Consider the following 15,231-nt stretch of genomic DNA (forward strand, 5'->3'; position numbering starts at 1 on the left):
TGCACAGTATCCACCTAGGCAATCCACATAGTCCCATGGAGTTTGGGGGAAGCAGAGACAACGCAAACAACCTGCTGTACTGTGAAATGAAGCCCTTTGTCTCTGACCCAAGAACATCACGTGAAACCGTGGTAGGCTAATTTTACACTTTGCAAGTAAGGCAAAAGTCTGACACCAGCCATAGTTATTTGCAACTGACATTTTAGATTTGGAGCAACAATTCTCATGTACATTAGAATGTCTTAGAAAATACCTACTGAAGAAGAAATAAAAACTAAAGTAAGCCTTTATTAAATACCGCACGTTTTTCTCGAGTTACAATAATTCTTTAACAAGGATTGACAGCCTTCCTTTTCAGTAGGAGGCAGATATTAAATATTTTAAGCGTTATGGGCCATATGGTACAATTACTGAACTATGACACTGCAGTATGTAAGCAGCCATAAACAATCTATAAATGAATCTAAATGAATGAACATGTCTTCTAGGTCATCTGTTTTTTTGTGTATAGTGTGGTTCTCTTATGGTCTTTTGTATTTCTGTGGCACTAGTTGTAGTGATTCCTCTTTCATTTCCAGTTTTATTTGCATCTTCTCTCTTTCTTCCTTAGTTAATCGAGCTAAACGTTTGTCAGGTTTGCTTATCTTTACAACCCCCTCTCCTGTGTCACTGCCCTGATGATATCAATTATGAGTGGCCTTTTATCTCTTCCCTTTTTCCATACATCTTTCATAGCACTGCCACTGTTGACTTTTAATACACAAATCATAGCGTTTAAGTCTTGAACTGTCTCCAAGGTGCTCACAGGATGCCATTTGCAATGTAAGAAGGTATTCGATCTGCTCCTGTCACACAATGCTGTTTAGCTAAGTCATGTACTTCAAAATCTTTTGGAGCTAACTTATGCTATTCCTTTTAAGTGGAGTACTATTTCAAGTCATCCTGTCTATTTGATGACAACCTGCTCAGTGGTCCCTCAGTTCTGTAGCTTTGCAAATCATTTTACCTATTCTAACCAAATGAATGGGCTCCTCACTTGTAACTCTATAGCATTTTTAAGTCACCATTAAAACAGCAATGATGTTGTATCACACTCATGCATTTTCATATTTGCCTTCCTTAGTAGAAAGTCAGCTTTTATGGGCCTTCCTTCCTCCTAATCCAAAGCACTAAATACAATGCCAGACACATAACAAGCATTCATTAAATGTTTCTTGAACTGAAGGGAACTTTTTAGCATGTGTCTGCCGCTACTAAAATACTTGATTCATTTCCTATGTTTTCCAGAGTTCTTTTGCATTATTTTTGTCCTGGCCCTAACTCCAAGCATATTTATCACATTAAACTAGCTCCTAAAGCCTAAGACCCATTCAAAAAGAATTTCAAATGTTAGCTCCATTGAACAACTATTTATTTAGGAATGACTGTGTGCTTAGTATTCTGCTAGGATTTAGGAATAAAATAAAAACAGGTTTGAGAGTTCCCTGCAGTATGTATTTTTCCAGAAGACACCACCTTGATATGCAGAAGAAAATAGTAAAGATTTGCCACTACCCATGAAAGCTTTGGATATTTACTGTATTTGCATATGCTTTCTTTTTTAAAGCTAGGTTATAATAACCCTTATTTTCTTTTATTTCGATGATGATGCAATGGATTAGCATGTGTTAAATGCATTAATTAAACAAATGTTCAATGAATTTAGCTATTGCAACTATTGTTTGTGTAATATTGATGTTGCTGATAATGAATAGTAAAAAAATAACTGAAAGAGAAAACAAAGGCACTCACTTTATAATAAACAACATTTTGGGGGGAATTTCATGTCAGCACATTTATTTATAAGAGAGATTTCCATTTAAAGTATTGAGTTAGATGTCTTCCAGCCTCTTTTCTTGACATTATAAGTCACCTAGGGGAACTTTGGTCCCATTGTCTGGCTCTTCTGATTATGTAGGTAAATAAGAATCAATATCAAATGGTTTGAATTTAATTGACCAAATGAATTGATCAAGCAACCTATGTCAGACGGGAAGTTCTTCAGTTTGATTTTTTGCCCACTGTTTTTTTAGTAGAAACAATGTTGACCTTGGACAGGACTTCAGTCAGTGCTCCTTTACAGGCAAAGTTTATTGCTTAGAAAGTATTACACAATTTTGCACAGTGTCTGGGAGCACGTTCATAGGAAAGGTGGGAGGGCTGATGCATTGAAAACCTGATTTTCCTTAGAAAAAGCTAGTTATTGAATTGAGGTCTTCAGTTCTTTAACCTATCTGCCCTAACAGAGGAAAGAATTCTTTTTTATTTCATGAGGAAAAAAAATACAGTGGGAGATCTAGGAAACTGAAGAAATAAAAACTTCATATAATGTGAGTTATGGCTGAGATCTCTTTTATAGTGAAAAATTAAAAAGTAGATCTGTTTTACAGTGTTCAGGTTGAAACTGTATCTATGGATCATTTTAACACTTATTCTTAGGCTTGAACCAGTTCACTTAATTCAGTAAATATTTGTTAAGCTTTACTATTCTAAGAGGATATAAAGGGCTCTGTAAATGCAGCCGAGCATTAGATCATCCTGTCTATACATCAATCACAGTGTGTATGGGAGGAAGACCACAAATCAGATACATACAGATACATACAGATGTGGCATATTGTTGAGACAGGGAGATAGCAGGGCTTAACTCCTGCCCAGTTAGAGTAGGTGTGGGCCCTGAAAATGACAAAGTCTTCCAGAACAGGGTGCTTGAGATTGAAATAGTGTAACAATTCATTTCCTATCAGGACCCAATGGTATAGAACAGCTCATTGCTCATAGTCATGTAGGCCCATTAGCTTCCAGTAGCGTATCTGGGAAACCTTCACAGACATAGGTTAAAATACACCTAGCATTCTGACTGAATCTATAGAAAACTCCTGCTGCAGCAGGCATAAAACCCTAGACACCCAGACCCCAAGCGGCAGCCTTGCCCCGCCCTGCCCCTGCGGGGAGTTCCATACTTTCTCTTATCCTGAAGAAAGCTCTCTGTGTCTGAATAAAAACTCTCTGTAAATCTCCTGCCTTTCCTGTTCCCGAAGTTAATTCTTCGACTCTGCAAACAAGAACCCTGGCATCAGTAGGACTTCTAGTCAAGAAAAAGGAGTTACGTTAACTTTCCTGGAAGTCTTGGTATGTGATCTGAATTCTAAAGCACGACTAGAAGATGGGCAAATTATAGGAATAGGTGTAATAGCCATTCCTGGCATCCTAGGTAACATGGGCAAAGTCATAGAATTGAGAAAGAGGATTAAGCTAAGCGAGTTGTATTCAGGAAGTTTGGTAACGCTAGAACATATGTCTGAGCTGCGTTTGGACAAGTGGTCAGGAGCCAGGCCCTGGTCTGCTCTGCATGCTGTGCCATGGAGTATGGCTTTTCACATATAAATATAGTAGCAAGAGCACAGCATGGTCAAACTTACAATTGATTCCAAGTAACTATGCATCCTATGCAGAGAGTGAAATTAGAGGGTCTAAGAGAAGAGGATGGGGAGCCCACAAAGTCATTATTGTAGTATATTGGCTGAGTGGCCAGGATGGCAACTTAGTAAGGATAAAGAAGGAAGAACTGCTTTCAGAAATTCCTGGGGAGAACAGTTTCTCAAAACTTAGAGATTGACTGGCTGAGGGAGATAGGTGACAGGTAGGTTTCAAAGTTGGCAGCCAAGTTCCAAACTTAGGTAAATTTAAGAATGATGTTTCCAACTACTGAGAGGGAAATTAATCAATGGAAAATAGATTTCATTATTTGAGATGAGCATATGGGTGTCCACTTTCAAACTGTAAAAACTACTATGCATTGCTCATTTTTAAGAAATCTTGTCATAGAAGCTTTGGGAATTTTTTAACATGCTACATCCTCAAGTTCAGACTTTGACATACAAAGTGAAATGTCCCAAGGAAAAGAATGTCATTCTTCCAACTAGTAAATCATATTACAAAAAGTAATAGTGCTCGACTATTGTTATTTATATTTAAATTTCATCAACAAAATCTTGGGGGGAATTTGTTTTCAATCTTTAACATAGGTACCCACATATTATCCTTGACTGTGCCTCTTGGCCAGAAAGCTTCAAATATTTTCTACTTGTACCTTTACAAAAAAGTTTGCTGACCTCTGTTATAAGTTCTTATTCAAAATATATGAAGGACTCCATTAATCGGTGAGAAAAATCAGAAAACTCTAGAGAAAAATATTCAAAATAGTTGAATAGGAGCTTCATAAAATAAAATATCCAAATAACCACTAAAAGGTATAAAAATATACTCGACCTAATTAGTAGTCAGCTAAATGCAAGTTAGAGTCACGTGAGATAATACTGTGCACATGTCAGATGGGTAAAAACTGAAAAAGCCTGTCAACTAAGCACTGGCCAATATTTAGAGGGAAAATAATTTTTAGGTCATTCATACACACTTGTGGTAAAATTCATATTTTACAAACATTTTTTTTAATATTTAGTAAATTTGAAGAAGTGTTTCCCCATAGCACAGTACTTTTTCCTCTTACACAAATATATCGTAGGGAAATTTTTGCACAAATGCACTAGGAAACACACAATTGTTTGTAGTAGCATCTTTTAAAATAGAATAACTGACAACAAAGAAATCAAATAATAAAATAGATCAAACAATGTCTTTTCATGCAATGAAATAGTACAGCAATGAAAATAAAACAGTAGTTACATGCAATAACTAATGAATAGGACACATGAACACGTGTACACACACACAGGTGCACAAAATGTTGAGAGTGGAAAACATCACTCCATTTTTTTTTTGAAGTTCAAAAACAGAAAAACTTAGACTATATTATTAAGGGTAAAATGTGTAAAGAAACAAGTAAATGAATAATACTAAAGAGAGGGAAGCTCATTGTTTTGAGTGGTACCAATGGGAGCTGGGATACAAACTAGAATGGAGATTGCCCAGGAGATGACTTTAGAATTATTAATTGAACTGTTTATGTGTGTTTATTTTCTATGTATATTCATTAAAAAATAACTTACTCAAAAAACTGCGTTTATGCATTGAGGTTTTCATTTCATGTCTCAACAAAGGTTTTAGTTGACATCATGTATTTTCATTGTGTAAATTTCAGTCATCCATCTCTGAAGTATTTTCTTTTTGGGGCTGTGCATTTCCCAAGACAGGAATCATTCATACGTCTGTATGGAGTGCCAGTGTGGATATTTTAAACCTAGCTGGTGACATTCTGAGAGCAAGAAGAGGCTGAGGGTCGAAGAATCTCACCCTGGAGTTTACACATTTAATAGTCTTGTTTTTAATAGGCACATCATCAAACCCGCAGCTGGTTTCTTAAATCCCAAGATGTCCACCCCAAAGAACAACCTAACTTTGTTTTCTGGTAGGAAAGGAAGTGTATTTGATTGGCTGCAGAATCCTGGAGTTATGTAAAACTGAGTGTTCTTACCATTTTTCAAACCATTCTTTTCTTTCTTTAGTCAGTTCAGCTTGTCATAGCCAAAAATTACAGATGTCTGTTGCTAACTCCTAAAATGCTTTAGGGATCTGAAACAGGGACTTCCTTCCTAAAATTTCTTTTCTATTAGCTTAGATTTTTATCTTCTTTCTGTTAAATCAGATACACACAACCATCCTCTTTCTATGTTCAAAATTTTGTTTACTTTGCTTGACTTTTGTCTTCTCTTCTATTTCTTTTTCTTTAATTTTTGACTTCCTCCCTACTTATTTTATTCCTTCTCTGCCATGTTGCTGGGATTTATTGAAGAAAGAAAGATTAATGTCCATTATTCACTTTGAACTGTTAAAATTCACTAAGCTACTCATTTTAAAAATCCAATCCATTTTAATAATGCCCATTTTTTAGTATGCTGCCATCTCACATTTAGACATGGTGGTAAATATATTTTTCCTGACATCCTAATCCTTGGCCATTTCAGATATTTTTCTAGATGGGTCCAATTTTTAATATATCACCTAATCTTGTTCTTTCTATGACAGGTTCTATTGATTATATATTAATCATTTAAATGTTTGGTCCTTTCTTCTGAATCCGCTAAAATAAATGACTGAAAGTGGATAGCCACATGAATATTTATATCACCTAAATAGTTTGTTGATGTCCTTTATTTTTTACTTAAGCACCAAAAATATGACATTCTGATTAGGGTTCTCTCCACAGACTTATCTCTCATTTGTTTGCTTGTGTGTTTGTGTACTTTCTATTTATATCATACTGTTCTGCTGTAGATAGTGCAATATTGATGATAAATAAATAAGCTTTTTGTATGTTATTTAAAATTCTAATTAATTACATAATCTTACAGTTAGCTAATATAGGTTTAAAGAGGTTATGTCAATAGATAACATTTCTTATGATGAATATAAACAATTTATTTTTCCTAAGAAATCTAGTCTCTTTTTACACATTATTATGTATTTTGGGGGCTTAATTCAGGTTTAAATATTTCAAGATATAGATTGGCTTTATTTCAAAAGAGTGCATTTATTTTCAGAAGAATAAATCAGCAAATTGTCCAACTCCATTCTATGCTGTGCTCTTTTTTTTAATTGTTAGCTATGACCACAAATTACCACCATCACTTTGATAAATACCTATAATTTTTAAAATTTTTCTAAGTTAAGGCGATTATTTGCCTAAGGAAGAAATTACTTACTTGAAATAGCTTTCAGACAGGGTATTGATACAAAAACCCTAACTGATGATTTGATGGCTAAGAGAGTATAACTCAGGTACAGTAGCTTAAAATTAAGAATTTTTAGGGAAATTATATAGGTAAAGACATTAAGTAAATGTGATTTCTGAAAAGGACCATGTAATGAACATTTTCCTCAAATGTATATAAGTTGGGAAGCCAGCTTTGGGTAGAAATATGTCCCTCTATAAAACAATTCTCTCTGTACTTGGAAACTTTATTAATAACTTTTATCGTATTTAGGCATAAGTAATCATTTAATTACTGTTTTATTTATATTTCCTGGTAAAAAAAAGAAGAAAAAGAGGTTACCAAATACTATAACCCTAAATATAACTGTTCAAGAGCTGGGCTTTATTGCTTTGGTGGCCAGGCTGAAGTAGAAGAAAGTGAACAAGAGATTTATACATAACAATGCATGTGGTGAAGTTTGGATTAATTTGTGCTGGCCAGAATACAGCTTACCACTCAATTATTTATGTCATGAAGGTGTTACAAGATTATCAAAGTTTTAGCTTATTGTCTGCAAAGTAAAAACTTAATTTATACCAAAGTATCTAGTTTGGTATAATAAGGTATTAAAAACTGAAGCTATCATTGTATTCATTTTCATATAGAATTTGACTTATTATTCAGTGATTATGGTAGCAGTTAATCAATGAATAAACTAAATGCCTCAGTTCTATGGGTGGTTAGAATCAGCACGGCCTGAAATGTATCCTTAAGTTTTAAATTCTTATTGTTTGAGTCCATGGATACTATTCTATATCTGCATTCAGAAAAGAAGAAGTCTTCTTTATAAACATCTATCATTATTGCAATCATAAACAAATATTTATTGATAATTTAATATTTGCAAAGCACTGGCGACTTCATTATAAACAGGAGGAAAATATGTCAAAATTAATTACATGTAATTTGATGAAAGTCATTAAACTTATGTAAATACAATAATGGGAAAAGAGCTAGCAACCAGATCTCTGGGGAAATACAGAAGGGACTTACAGTTCAGGTAATATTTGACTTGGATGCTTAAAGATAGAGGAGTTTTTCAGTGAGAAATATATTCAGTGTAGAGGAAAGAGCTCACATAAATGCAGCTGATGTAAGACTACTACAGGACCATTTTTTACATTACATGTATAAATGAATTCAGAGATAAGTAATGGAGCTTACCTCTTGGAGTAAAACTCCAAACAAAAATGGTGATACACTAGAAAATTTAATAAGGATAAAGAAGAACAATGTCTCCAAATATTTTAAAGCCTTTTTTAAATTTTGGGAGTAGCAAAGTTCAGGACTGAATAATAGGTACAAAGGGAAATTTGTTAATGGTCAAATTTCACTCAACTGGGAAAAGCCTGTCTCGTAGATGTCTGATTTTCATGGCACTGAAAATATTCAAGTTTGGGTGGTATTGCTTTAAACCTCAGATGTATTTATATATAAATCCCCCAATTTCTTTCTAAAACAAGCATTTGTTAACGTACGTTCAAATGATATGGAAAATGCTATTGGAAGTGAACATTTAATAGCTATAATGAAATATATACTGTTAGTATACAAAATCTTTCCCCAAGTTTTTAGAATTTATAGGTATGGAAGATAATAGAATATAACCACTCCTTGAAAACATACACTCCTCAAAACCCAATGAGAAACAACTGTGGTAGATTAGAAAACCAGTAGTAAGAATACTGCACATTTTCTTGAAACATTCAGAATTGTTCAATGCTTTCCAACAAATTTCTCCAGGTCCAATTAGTATTTCTTAGCACTATTTCTGCCTCCCAAAGCTGTCTTCTGACTATTATTATAATGGTATAGTCATCTGTCTTACAAATAAATGTATTGTTTTCCCCTAAAACTGCTATATCTTTATTTGCCTCAGAAAATGGCAACTAATGGCTTTCAATGAATTTATCATGACTTAAAAAGCTTAAATAATGGTTTAATGAACTATTTAATAATAAAATTTAAATAATCAAATAGAAGAGCTCTCTACTGTTAGTTCTTTAAAACATACAGAAAAATGAATAAACCATAAGTATACAGCTAGGCATATTTTCATTTATTTTTTTTGTCATCTGTATACATCTAAGTAACTAGTTCCAAGAAATGGAATATTAGCGTCATTTCAGAAGTTCATCTCCAGCTGTTTCCCAAGTGAAACCCCTCTCTTGACTTCTGTTTTGAACATTGCATACATGGAATTATTTAGTATATTCTCTTTTGTTTCTGCATTGCTTCTCTTAATATTTTTTAAAGAATCATTCAAATGTTAGCATGTTGTTTCAATAGATTTTCCTTGCTGTCATAGAATTCCATATATATATATATATATATATATATATATATATATATTTAATTTATTTAGCAACACAGGCAATAATGGCTTATCGCCAATGGTATACAAGTATGTGCCTGTGCAGCAGGCTAAGTATTACATCATTGTACATACATAGTGGGTAGTTGAGGATCAGGTGAGGATCTTGGCCATGGAACTTCTATTTTTCCCTACAACTGTTAACACATTATTTGAGCCAAGGAATTATATACTATTATGATGAGTTATTCTCAATCTAATAATTTTCAAAGATTTTTCACAAGAGAATTTTACTTTTCACAAGTCACTTTCAAGGGTCAAGTCTAATTGAATATTCAAGGCATTCTTTATAACCAATCATATAAATCATATAGACATGATAAAATATAAATCCTTGTAGAGAAAGAGAAGTTTAGTGCACTTCCAATACTATTTCACATGCACACACACACACACACATGCACACACATGCACGTGCACAAGCCAATTAATTTAATGAACCTCTTGGCTCATTAAACTTTCCTTTTTCTAGATAACAAGACAAACAATTCTGGGTTTACAATTAGCAAGACAGCACACAAAGCTAATAAAATGGATTTTGTGTATTTATCACAAATTATTGTAAATTGTTTGCTCATCTATGTTTTCCTACATTCAAAGAATAAATGTTTTTCTGATACTTAATAGGGCAAAAAGCTAATTTGGGGAATTTTCACCATCATTCTGTCCTTCTTGGCAACTTACATAAATGCTTTATGTATTTCCAGACTAGTGCATTAGGCAGCCTCAAAATAAATTCATTGCCTCAATTCCAAGTTGACAAAAACATCAAAATGAATTTATAATACATAAAACTGCAAGAGAAGCAACTGTGGTTCCAGAAGATAATTTAACTTCCTACCAAAAAATATTGTTCTTTATCACAAGACCACACTTCCAGAATGCCTTTTACTACTGATGATCTCATATAATAAAAGAGGCATTCTAGCTAAAAATAATAATAATAAACCTTTATTTCTTTGGAAATAACCTATTTCAAAAGAGCTGTCTCCTGGAAAAAAAGTGGGTGCAAAATATAGCAAATGTATTAAATTGTTTCTGAAGGAATAGGATTAGTGAATCAAAATGCTGCATTTTCTTTTCTTTGCACTTACTAAAAGTAAGCTTGGAAAAAGAAACAGAAGCATTTTTTATGATTACCCTCTTACTCTTGATATTATACTAGGTTCCTGATGATAAGACCGGGTCCTCTCAAGCTGGCTAGTTGCTTAGAGAGAGAGAGAAAAGGATCTTATAGCATTTTATTAGCAAAAGGAATGATGCGATTTCTTCTCTAGTATATACTTTCATTTAAATTTCATTCCTTAAAAAGCCCACAAATATCCTGTAGTAAAATATGGACAGTAGTAAAAGGTACAAAATGAAGGAAAACTATTCTTTTGGAAGAATGCAAGCATTGTGCTAAGGTGCAGAGGTTTAATATAGATGGCCAACTCTTTATGTACCCTCAGAGAGAATTCACTTGCCAATCATACTTGCAGGGCTGTTATTTTCCTCTATCATTTCAGTAAAACTTATATTTCAGGCTATCACATATGATTTTTCAGACTGCACCAAAGTTAATCAATACTCTATGTCTAATTAATGATCTTTAGGTTGTACATGTGCATGCCTCAATATATGTTCTCTAATAACTCATTGATTAGCAAATACCCTAAAGAAACAAATTATTTCTTTCTCCTTATCTGACCACATGTTGTTTTCTTGTTCTTTTTCTCTCTCCCTTTCCTTTCTTTATTTCTTCTTTCCCTACCACTCCTCCTTTCTTCTGTCTTCTTTTTCTTTTCCCCTTCATTTTTCCTGAAACTCTACACAACAGATTTTTTTCCTACAAACATTGGACATTGACATGGAAATGAAGCCCCTCGGGAGTAACAAATGTGTAACAAATACAAAGGCCTGCACATCATAAACCTACATCAAGATGTCTCGTTTCCACCATTGGGTGTGCTCATCTAGGCTGTGGTGCACAAATGACACTCCTTTGCTTAGTTTCTTGGGCCTGTGTGGCTGCAACAAAGAGTAATCTGTTCTGGGGCCAAAGGCAGTCTTTCAGCATCAGACTGAACAATCTTAGCCCAAATCTGCTCTTAAGGGGTAGTTCTTCACAGAAACAAGTCAAAGCAACTTCAGAATCACCCTTTAGTGAAAAGTAAACATATCTCATAAATGTTGGCTAAATAGTAACTCATAAATTTGGTGGCGAAAGAGCAAATAATAATTTTTTATGGTAAATTATACCTTCTATAAAGGAATTACAAGTACTATTTTATTTATCTTGTTACTCAAAATGTGTTGAAATGAATATGTATTAAGGGAAATAAACCACTATCTTTTAAGGCAAATAAAGCAAGCAACATGTTTGCAATGAGGTATTTTATACATACACACACACATAAACACACATATATGTAAAATATATATGGGAGAGAGGGAGAATATATATGCATAGATAAATACATTCCCTGTAATAGGGAAGAGCTTTTCTGTTTTCATATTTTCTACCACAATCAGAAATATTAGTGGATGCACAGAAAAATTATTATGTGTGTGCAGATATATCTTCCTTAAGGAGAATATGCAGAATACTTTACCTTTTGTAATTAAAACAATCTGTACTTTTCAACCTCTGAACTGAGTAAAGTGTACATGCTTTTTTCCTTAGGATAGTATTAAAAACACACATTCAGAAATAGGCATTTTGCTTAAGCATCTGAAAGATAATGTGTTAGGTGACAGGTACAGAGCAGGGGTTAAAACAGACATAAAGTCTGACTTCATGTCATTGAAAATGAAGGCAACTCCATGAGTTTTACCCAACTTAGCCAGATCTGTTACTGTGACATATGTAATGACCAGAGGAGGGAATTACAATTTTGAATCCACGCCAAAAAAAAAAGTTATAACCACAAATCATTAAATAGTGACAGATGGTTTGGAGAAAATGTATTGTTGTTTTGAGAGTCACAGATGTTGCTCTTCATCTTTCACAATGGAAATACTGATTAAAAATCCACTTCCTTTCTTCTTAAACTTTCAACATACTGTCTCAATAACTGTAGTTTTATAAGTAATCTTGGTAGTTGCCAGGCTAAGTCATTCTGCTTTGTTCTTATACAAAACTGCTTCTGATGTTCTCGACCATTTGGTCTTTCATGTGAGTTTTACAATAGGTTTCTCAATATCAGGATCAAATTCTGTAAGGAATTTTTACTATGTTGATGAGAATTTTCTTTATCCCTCACAGTTCTTCTAGCTGGTCTAGGAATCAAATTGACGTGATAAATTAACAGGAGGAAAAAATCAAAGTTAAATTACATAGGTACAGGGAAGCCATACTCATGGATCCCAAAGGCAGTCCGGGACAATGAGGTCTGCATGCCATTCTGAGCCACGGAGAGGGTGGGTAGGGATCTGAGGCCTCAAAGGAAAAGGGAAGAAATTCACAGGAATATGAAAAGATTAAATGTCTGGTAAACACAATTCTTGATGGCCCACGCAGAAACAGTGGGGCACAGAGAGAAATTTAACAGACACTCACCTCCACCCTCTCAAATCCCGCCCCATCTACCACTCCTACTTTATAAAGTAGCTATGTATGGTGATAGCTCTGCTTCCGGGATAGTTTCTCCATCTGAATTCTTATTATGCATTTGGGGAGGTGAGGAGGTCAAAGTATCTTCCTGAGTCTTTGAGCCTTGATGGTTTTGAGCTCAAAATAATCTGCACATCACAATGGCAATTCTTGGTCAGCCTGCCCTTGGTCACTACAGCTAGATACCATTGAACTGATATATCAATTTGGAAGGAACTCACAACTTAATTATACTGAGTTTTCCTATTTATACACATGGTGCATCTCTCCACTGATTAGGTATTTATGTTTTCTGGTGCATTAGTTGGAGAACTGGACAAGATTTTCTCTGTGTCTATTCAAGTAAGTATAAGATACATTTTTCCTCAGTCCACTTAAGATGGTGATCAAGTACAATATTTTTGAGTTAGAACGTAGACAGATGGTAGGGTAAAATTTACTGTCAGACTTCCAAGAGTCCACAGAAAGGAAAATTAAAGAAAAAAGGAAATCTATGGTTTCCTTGAATTTCTCCAGCATGCTATTATGGATGTTGCAAGCCATTTGAAACATAGTGGTGGCTTCCTATTTTCTTAGGAACGTACCTTTTTTTTTAAGAGTAACAGGTTTTTTTATTAATATATGTATTTATTTAGAGCTTAGCCCAGCACTAGATAAAACCCAGGAAAATACATTCCATCATGGAAGAAGGTAATAAAATAAGTGTCATAAACCTTCTATTATAATTTATGACATAAAAGTAATCAGATTCATAACTCTGGACATTCTAGATACTTTAAGGGTTTTAAACAAAAATAGTTTAAAACATAGATTTCTAGAATCACAGGTATAGCTGGAGAATCAAGACAGTCTACCATTTATAAATCTATGATAAAAAAATGAAAAATCTAAGACCAATAGGTCCAGGTTCCTAAAGACTGGTTAGCTTTCTGGATGTCAAATCTGATTGTTTTGTCTTTATATTCTTTGATACAAAAAAGTATCTTCAAACTTGCAAGCATGTGCATTTTAAGTTAAAACAAATAAATTGAGGGATTAATGGTCTGACCTAAAAAATCTCAAAGAATAAAAATTTATAATATCTGTTGCTTTGTTTTTCAGCCATAACCCTTAAAAAAAAAAAGAGAAATAAAGCTCATGTGGTCCTGTGATCTCATGCTCCATCATTTACATTAATACTTAACTAAGTAATCTATCACAGTTTATTTATATATTCCTCCCATATGAAAAAAAGAAAAATTGTAACTCAGATAGTCTCATTCTTAATCAATGTTGTCACTCCCATAGAAGTCTTAAAGGCACAGAACCCTAAGAATATCTCGGCTCTCTATTCACTTCTACAGTTCAGCTTCTATAGGTTATTTAATTGATAATCGACAATTTATAATTCAAATAGATATTTTTGTAAAAAGTTAAGCTTTTCCTTATCTACAGGGAACCCATAATGATACTCAGAAATTCCCAACATACATTAGAGCTCCAAGTTTTAAAAGTACACAGATTTTCTAACATTTTACTCACATTCATATGTCGAGTTTTGTGATATTTCTCCCTCTCCTGATGTGCAGCTGAAGTTGCTAGACCATTTGACCCTTAAACATTTTCATCCTTTGCAAGGATTTCTCAATGCTTACATGCAAGCTTACTTGATATAGATGAAGAGCTATGCATTCATTATCTATAAAAATTCTGTCAAGGTATATATGTATATAACCAAAATGGCATATTCAAGTTATGTGAAAATTTAAACTTGAAAACAGCAAACATCTGGAGTAGGCAGATGCAGTTTAAAAATAATTAAGTGTTTATAGTCATTGCTGTGCTCTAGGAGCGCAGAAAGTACATTTACCGCTTTTATTCCCATAGTGCTAGAAACAGGCTAAAAGAGGAAGAAAATTTCTTACTGAGACCAATCATACATATTCTTTATTATAGGTCTGCATATCTTAAGACTTACTTTATGTTTGATTGTTTTTGGTGCCTACTCTTTTGAAGAAGTATTACTGTATAATAGGAATACAATCATAACATCCGAGGGAAAACACATACTTATCTCATTGGACTATTATGAGCCATCTGTTTTTGTTAATTTATAAAAGGAAAATAAACATATCTGTCAAGAATCACATTCATAAGAGATTCAATATTGATATTTTATATTATCTTTGGGGTTGTGTTGAAGAGATAAACAGTACTACCATTTTGCTTTCAAATGGTCTAATCTGTGCTCATCCTCATTTTAAAAGTGATCTCTCATATCAAAGAGCTACACTGAGGAACAGAGGCACATGTCACTGCATATTCCACAGGATGGGTGTCACATTACTTCTAGACATGCAGCATGTATTTAAAGAAACCAATTGTGTATATATAATGCAAGCAGGTGTGACCTACCTTTTTCTTCTCCAAGGATGAGCTTTGTAGTGGCAGATACAACTGCAATGAATTTACTAGAATGATATATAACGCAAGACACTCTGACATCTCTTACGATGACTAAGAGTGATGGT

Source organism: Manis pentadactyla, chromosome 6 (assembly GCF_030020395.1).
Source record: "Manis pentadactyla isolate mManPen7 chromosome 6, mManPen7.hap1, whole genome shotgun sequence".
Lineage (NCBI taxonomy): Eukaryota > Metazoa > Chordata > Mammalia > Pholidota > Manidae > Manis > Manis pentadactyla.